Source organism: Electrona antarctica, assembly GCF_951216825.1.
Source record: "Electrona antarctica genome assembly, contig: scaffold_40, whole genome shotgun sequence".
Taxonomy (NCBI): Eukaryota; Metazoa; Chordata; class Actinopteri; order Myctophiformes; family Myctophidae; genus Electrona; species Electrona antarctica.
This window is the reverse complement of record NW_027638523.1, coordinates 85,001-93,566: the sequence shown is the minus strand read 5'-3', so window position 1 is coordinate 93,566 and position 8,566 is coordinate 85,001. Positions and strand designations below refer to the sequence as shown.

At 42.0% G+C, this 8,566-nt stretch overlaps 1 protein-coding gene across 1 annotated transcript in view; it reads left to right on the top strand.

Moving 5' to 3' along the window:
* The first annotated feature begins 4,835 nt into the window (after window positions 1-4,835).
* LOC306918011 (uncharacterized protein) overlaps window positions 4,836-8,566 on the top strand; it is a 22,502-nt gene continuing 18,771 nt past the window's right edge. The window contains exon 1 of the mRNA XM_079530909.1: window positions 4,836-4,919. The gene's annotated coding sequence lies outside the window, so the exon portion shown is untranslated. The remainder of the gene's footprint in view (window positions 4,920-8,566) is intronic.

Here is an 8,566-nt window from a genome sequence, read left to right as displayed (position 1 = left end):
TGATAGCAGCACCACCATTATCCCATTCCCATTCCCCGTCACTGAGTTATTCCTCGTCCTGAATAACATCCTCTCCCGGCTCTCCCTCTCCGTCAACTTCGTCAAGACCGTCATAATCAAACTCTAAATTCTCGTCCTCCTCCGCCTCAATATCAGGTACTGTACTGTACTGTACTGTATTCCACTGTACTGTACTGTACTCCGCTGTGCTGTGCTGTACTGTACTCAGCTGTACTGTACTGTATTCCACTGTACTGTACTCCACTGTACTGTACTGTACTGTACTGTACTGTACTGTACTGTACTGTACTGTACTGTACTGTACTGTACAGTGATGCACTGTACTGTACTGTACTCGGCTATACTGTACTGTATTACACTGTACTGTACTGTACTGTACTGTACTCCACTGTACTGTACTCCACTGTACTGTACTCAACTGTACTGTACCGTACTGTATTCCACTGTACTGTATTGTACTGTGCTGTGCTGTACTGTACTGTGCTGTGCTGTACTGTACTGTACTGTACTGTACTGTGCTGTGCTCCACTGTGCTGTACTGGACTATACTCCACTGTACTGTACTGTACTGTACTGTACTGTACTGTACTGTACTGTACTGTACTGTACTGTACTGTACTGTACTGTACTCAGCTGTGCTGTACTGTATTCCACTGTACTGTACTGTACTGTGGTGTACTCCACTGTAATGTACTCCACTGTACTGTACTGTACTGTACTGTACTCAGCTGTGCTGTACTGTACTGTGCTGTACTCCACTGTAATGTACTCCACTGTACTGTACTCGGCTGTACTGGACTGTACTGTCCTCCACTGTACTGTACTGTACTCTGTTCTGCTCTCTTCTCTTCTCCTCTGTTCTGCTCTCTTCTCTTCTGTACTGTACTGTACTGTACCGTACCGTACCGTATGGTTCGGTACCATAACGTACCGTACTGGACCGTACTGTATCATACTGAAGTGTGCCATATTGTACTATACGGTACTGTACAATACTGTACGGTACAATACTGTCCCGTACTGTACGCTACTGTACTGTTCCATACTGTACTGTGCTGTGCTGTGCCTTACCATACTGTACTGTACTGTAGAATACTGTGCTGTACCATGCTGCGTTGCCCTGTGTATGTGCGTGAACGTGCATGTGTGTGTGTGTGTGTGCAGTGAAAAGGGGAGGTGCCGACGAATGAGAAAGTTGTGATGAAATTTGCATCACAGCGAAATGTTGCGCAATAACAGTGTGTGTGACATAAGTAATATTTGTACAGTAAATATGACAGTTGCGTGGATGCAATGTAGTGCAGTTGGATTCTGGGAGCGTGCAGATTTTTTTTTGCATGGAGAGATGTGTGTTAACAGTGTGGTTTGGTAGGAGAAGGTGCACGGATAAACGGCCATGTGCTTGTGTACCCCCTGTCTATTAGGGTAGAAGGATTAGGACAGAGTGATTTAAACTTACTGAGATCCAGGTGGTCTTCAGGTTCCTGTTTAAGGTGGTCTTCAGGTTCCTGTTTAATAGAAACAGTTGTGGCTGCAGAACTGATCTTCACCTGCAGACTGGACTCCACACACTGGTCTGGAATGAAGGTGACATTAGTAACAACTTTAATAACTAGAAACAAATTTCAGGAAATTTGACTGGGTGCCTGCAGCTCGCCAAGTCTGTGCAGCATTTGAGCCACGGACCACCATTTGATGACATTTAGCCTCTCAGACCCTGTAAGGGTCCATTTGGTTGACTTTCAATGGGGTATTTTGTCTAAGTTTATTGCACATTACGTTGCCACCAACATTACATACATTACATACATTGCATTCCATTACATACATTGCCACCAACATTTGATGACATTTAGCCTCTCAGACCCATTTGAGCCACGGACCACCAGATGACATTCAGCCTCTCAGACCCATTTGAGCCACGGACCACCATTTGATGACATTTAGCCTCTCAGACCCATTTGAGCCACGGACCACCAGATGACATTTAGCCTCTCAGACCCATTTGAGCCACGGACCACCATTTGATGACATTTAGCCTCTCAGACCCATTTGAGCCACGGACCACCATTTGATGACATTTAGCCTCTCAGACCCATTTGAGCCACGGACCACCATTTGATGACATTGGACCCTGTAACGGTCCATTTGGTTACATATACTCTCAGAGCTACAGCACTGTAAAGGTCCATTTGGTTACATACTCTCAGAGTTACAGAGCTGTAAGGGTCCATTTGGTTCCATGTGTCATATTCTCAGAGTTACAGACCTGTAAGGGTCCATTTGATTCCATGTGTCATATTCTCAGAGTTACAGAGCTGTAAGGGTCCATTTGGTTCCATGTGTCATATTCTCAGAGTTACAAAGCCTAACCCTTAACACATACTTAAAGTCTCACTCACTCACTCGCTCACTCACTCACTCACTCACTCACTCACTCACTCACTCACTCACTATATTTGAATTTATTTATTTAAATTGTTTTTCTTTGTGATTAGGAAATGCAAGAAATGTTACTGTTATTATTATTTTTTATTGGCATATTTGAAATAAACATGACAAACAAACAATGTTTGGATGATTAAGATTCCAATATGGCCGCCACATACACAACTGGGCAAATGCAAAAACATTGATTTTCTGATTTCCTTAGCCAATACCCTTTCCTAAAATGTATAGTTATGCACATCTTTTAAAAACAAATCCAACAAATTTACATAGTCATCTGATTAACCACGCCAGGTCATTTTTGACCCAGTCATGCATCTAAAGGGTTAATGTTGAAAAATATCATCTTCATAACTATTGGATTCCTTGATGCTGGGAATGTAGGTTTAGCAGTTAAAATCAATCGTAAAAGATGTGAAGGCCTTCACAGTGTGGCTACTATTTATGAAGACTGTCAAATTGAACTTACATTGCAACTTAAAAAAATCACAATGAAAGACTGTTCTGTCTCTTTATTTCTCTTCTGCACTGTAATGTTTTGTGTGTCTGTCGTGTATTTTCGCACACAACTGACCCAGTAAACTCACTAAACTAGAGAAACATGAACTCTCTAGACACAAAGCAAACTGTAGTAGTCAAAAACCTCAGATCAGATCGAAGAAACGCAGGCAGAGAGAGTGAACTGAAGATCCATGTTGACCATTTTATTCCAGACCAAAGACAGATAGCTTCGCCGTGGGCCCTGAGCAAGAGCTCAGGAGCTCCATGACTGACCGCAGCCAGCTAAGACTAGTAACTTTTACATGACAAAATGACAAGATAGGCCTATATACTTTTCACAAAACAACAGTTGAACTCTGGGTGTGGTTAAGATTTACATACAGATCAACATATTGCAGAGAGATAGCCAAGTGGTCTCTCACAAACATCTTGAAGGTTCCTGGAGGACAATAGAATACTAAGTGTCTCCAACACCTCACCAAGCCTCAAAGGCTACCCCCTGCAGGTAGTCTGCATGGGAACCTCTGAAGGGATTGCTCTCAGAGACCAAGCTATTCTGACCAGTCAATGTGTCTCCACACAAAATCTCCTTAGCAGTACCAAAATGTATAGTGTAATTATTGACAGAATATTGCAGATATGGCTTATGGACTATATTTACGATTCCACATGTCCACATAAAAGCATGATTTTAACAAGTAGGCCTACTGTACACTTTTTGGAAAACGTTCTTCCTCCTTATATTATAATACCTGATGCCTGATACCTGATACCTGATTTAAACAATAATTGTTTAAGGCTAAACTGTTTAAACGCATTACATGTATATAAGCATGCTGATACTAGATTAATTGGATGGCGATGAAACAAATGTTTCCATGTATAGATGAATTGCAAGTAAACTTATAACATACAATTTGAACAAACATATTTTTAGTACTACTCCTCATTCACTGAGTTAATAGTTTCCAGATACATGACTAGGAAAGAACAGTAGGATATAGCCAGTTAGACCCAATGTAGGCAACTGTCTTCTGCCATGTTACAGATTAGATTACTGAGTAGATTACAGATTACTGAGTAGATGTTAAAAACCCCCCAAACATGTTTGAAAGTGAAACATCCCTTTAAACATGCAGTCTTTGTTATTTACCAGGAGTCTGCCCAATCTCTCTGGTAAACAGAAATAAATGTAGGCTACATGTGGGTTACACATTCCATCCTAAAAGGAGAGAGAACCCTGCAATATAGCAGTGATTACTAGAGCTATTTTAACAAAAATATCCCTTACATTTCACAAAGGTTTCTGTAGTTCTGCTGAGGTGTGAAATGGTCTCAGTTCATGCATAATGTGATGATGTCCAATGCCAGCAACCATTAACACCTTTAATCTCTGCATTGTCTACAGTGAATGAGGCATCAACCATCATCATTTAGCCTGTTTACATTTTAACCTGGGGATAGAATGTGTGGTTTGTAAATGATTTAGCATTTATTTCCCCTGTTTTACCTCATTTATGATGAATTCCGGTTCTGTTTGGCTATAGGCTATAGAAGTGTCTATTTGTATGTCTCTAAATGTTTTGATGATTTGAACATGGTAAACAAGTGTAATGCTTTATTGGGTCGCCCACTCACAGTTAACAGTCTTTGTATTGAGTTGTGCTTGAAATGTACTGTGATTCTGCAAACTGTTAATACATATCAGGCTATGTCAGGCTATTTCGCTTGTTATTGACCTGGACACTGGTTGCTTATTTATTTCACAGTATCTGGCAACAACTCCTTGAAACTTAAAGCACCGCGCCCATTTTCCTTTGTCTTTGAAGTTTACTTGGAGGACTTGGAGCAACAGAAAAGCCTAGCAGATATTTTGTCACAACTCAACTCTACAACTCTTTCACAACCACTACATCAACTATACTTGTGTGATAAACTCATACAAGTAGGTAAGTAATACTTGCATCGTGTTTTTTTCTGTGTTTATGTAGTTATTTGGATGTAAACAAACGTTAGCCTACAAGCTAAGCTAGGGCCTCTCTCTCTGTGTGTGTGTGTGTGTGTGTGTGTGTGTGTGTGTGTGTGTGTGTGTGTGTGTGTGTGTGTGTGTGTGTGTGTGTGTGTGTGTGTGTGTGTGTGTGTGTGTGTGTGTGTGTGTGTGTGCGCGTGTGCGTGCGTGCGTGCGTGTGTGTGTGTGTGTGTGTGTGTGTGTGTGTGTGTGTGTGTGTGTGGTAGTAGCTACAAGTGTGTTAGCTAGCTGTAGCTAATGCAATCATTTTGCAACCTGTCTGTGTTGCTAGTAGTTGTAGCAGCTACAAGTGTGTTAGCTAGCTGTGTGTGTGTGTGTGTGTGTGTGTGTGTGTGTGTGTGTGTGTGTGTGTGTGTGTGTGTGTGTGTGTGTGTGTGTGTGTGTGTGTGTGTGTGTGTGTGTGTGTGTGTGTGTGTGTGTGTGTGTGTTAGTTAGCATTTGATGACATTTAGCCTCTCAGACCCATTTGAGCCACGGACCACCATTTGATGACATTTAGCCTCTCAGACCCATTTGAGCCACGGACCACCATTTGATGACATTGGACCCTGTAAAGGTCCATTTGGTTACATATACTCTCAGAGTTACAGCGCTGTAAAGGTCCATTTGGTTACATACTCTCAGAGTTACAGAGCTGTTGGTTCCATGTGTCATATTACAAAGCCTAACCCTTAACACATACTTAATGTCTCGCTCACTCACTCACTCACTATATTTGAATTAGTGAACACTTGTGTGTTTACTGAGACGCTACACTGTCTCTGCATTCTATGATCCTATAGTTTACTGTATCTCTGCATGCTATGATCCTATAGTTTACTGAGACACTACACTGTCTCTGCATTCTATGATCCTATAGTTTACTGAGACGCTACACTGTCTCTCTGCATTCTATGATCCTATAGTTTACTGAGACGCTACACTGTCTCTCTGCATTCTATGATCCTATAGTTTACTGAGACGCTACACTGTCTCTCTGCATTCTATGATCCTATACTTTACTGAGACGCTAAACTGTCTCTCTGCATTCTATGATCCTATAGTTTACTGTCTCTCTGCATTCTATGATCATATAGTTTACTGTTTCTCTGCATTCTATGATCCTCTAGTTTACACTACACTGATCTGGCTAAATCTTTGCTCCTGGTACAGGGGGGGGGGGGCTGTGTGTGTTTGTTTACTGAGACGCTACACTGTCTCTCTGCATTCTATGATCCTATAGTTTACTGTCTCTCTGCATTCTATGATCCTATAGTTTACTGAGACACTACACTGATCTGGCTAAATCTTTGCTCCTGGTAGGGTGGGGGGGGGGGGGCTGTGTGTGTGTTTACTGAGACACTACACTGTCTCGGCATTCTATGATCCTATAGTTTACTGAGACGCTAAACTGTCTCTCTGCATTCTATGATCCTATAGTTTACTGTCTCTCTGCATTCTATGATCCTATAGTTTACTGTCTCTCTGCATTCTATGATCCTATAGTTTACTGAGACACTACACTGATCTGGCTAAATCTTTGCTCCTGGTAGGGTGTGTGTGTGTGTGTGTGTGTGTGTGTGTGTGTGTGTGTGTGTGTGTGTGTGTGTGTGTGTGTGTGTGTGTGTGTGTGTGTGTGTGTGTGTGTGTGTGTGTGTGTGTGTGTGTGTGTGTGTGTGTGTGTGTGTGTGTGTGTGTGTGTGTGTGTGTGTGTGTGTGTGTGTGTGGTAGTAGCTACAAGTGTGTTAGCTAGCTGTAGCTAATGCAATCATTGGCTTTTGCAACCTGTGTGTGTTGCAAGTAGTTGTAGCAGCTACAAGTGTGTTAGCTAGCTGTAGCTTGTGTGTGTGTGTGTGTGTGTTTACTGAGACGCTACACTGTCTCTGCATTCTATGATCCTATAGTTTACTGTCTCTCTGCATTCTATGATCCTATAGTTTACTGAGACGCTAAACTGTCTCTCTGCATTCTATGATCCTATAGTTTACTGTCTCTCTGCATTCTATGATCCTATAGTTTACTGTCTCTGCATTCTATGATCCTATAGTTTACTGAGACACTACACTGATCTGGCTAAATCTTTGCTCCTGGTACCGTGGGGGGGGGGGGGGGGGGCTGTGTGTGTTTGTTTACTGAGACGCTACACTGTCTCTCTGCATTCTATGATCCTATAGTTTACTGTCTCTCTGCATTCTATGATCCTATAGTTTACTGAGACACTACACTGATCTGGCTAAATCTTTGCTCCTGGTAGGGTGGGGGGGGGGGGGCTGTGTGTGTGTTTACTGAGACACTACACTGTCTCGGCATTCTATGATCCTATAGTTTACTGAGACGCTAAACTGTCTCTCTGCATTCTATGATCCTATAGTTTACTGTCTCTCTGCATTCTATGATCCTATAGTTTACTGTCTCTCTGCATTCTATGATCCTATAGTTTACTGAGACACTACACTGATCTGGCTAAATCTTTGCTCCTGGTAGGTGTGTGTGTGTGTGTGTGTGTGTGTGTGTGTGTGTGTGTGTGTGTGTGTGTGTGTGTGTGTGTGTGTGTGTGTGTGTGTGTGTGTGTGTGTGTGTGTGTGTGTGTGTGTGTGTGTGTGTGTTTACTGAGACGCTACACTGTCTCTCTGCATTCTATGATCCTATAGTTTACTGTCTCTCTGCATTCTATGATCCTATAGTTTACTGTCTCTCTGCATGCTATGATCCTATTCAGTATTTAAGTCCGACGTCATTTTGTAGTGCTACGTTACGTCCGGGTCCAAGTGGCACCAGCTCCCGTCCGCATCTCATTGTAAATAGAATATCTAAATGCGTGAATCTTTTTCAGAAAGGAAGCCATTGAGGGTTAAAATGGGTCTTAATGCTTCCAACTCGAGTAGAATTATTAATGTTTTGTACAAGTTTCCATGACAAAAAAAAATATGATGTGGAGACAATAAAGACTATTATTATTATTGAAGGTGGTAACAGTCCATTTGCTCAGTAAAATATTTCGGGGGCATATTTAGAATGTTTGCAGGCTTGAGTATGTTGAATCTAGTTTGCATTAATGAGGATTTAGTTGACACAATGAAATAAAATGGCGATAGTATTCCGTGTGGGGCAGACGGCCTGTCACAGCCAGATTTGGGAGAGCAGCGCAGCTTTGTTGTTGCGAGGAAAGCGGTAAAATGAGACTTTCGTGGTTGTTTTCGTCTCAGATTTAGTCCGACGGAGCGTCACAGTATAACTCTATGGGGACACAAAAGTAGGACCCGGAAGTATCTCAGGAGGGGGCGCTCACGTCACAGCTAAAATACTGAATAGTTTACTGAGACACTACACTGTCTCTGCATTCTATGATCCTATAGTTTACTGAGACGCTACACTGTCTCTCTGCATTCTATGATCCTATAGTTTACTGAGACGCTAAACTGTCTCTCTGCATTCTATGATCCTATAGTTTACTGTCTCTCTGCATTCTATGATCCTATAGTTTACTGTCTCTCTGCATTCTATGATCCTATAGTTTACTGAGACACTACACTGATCTGGCTAAATCTTTGCTCCTGGTAGGGCGCCAGACAGTGACATATGCTTTTA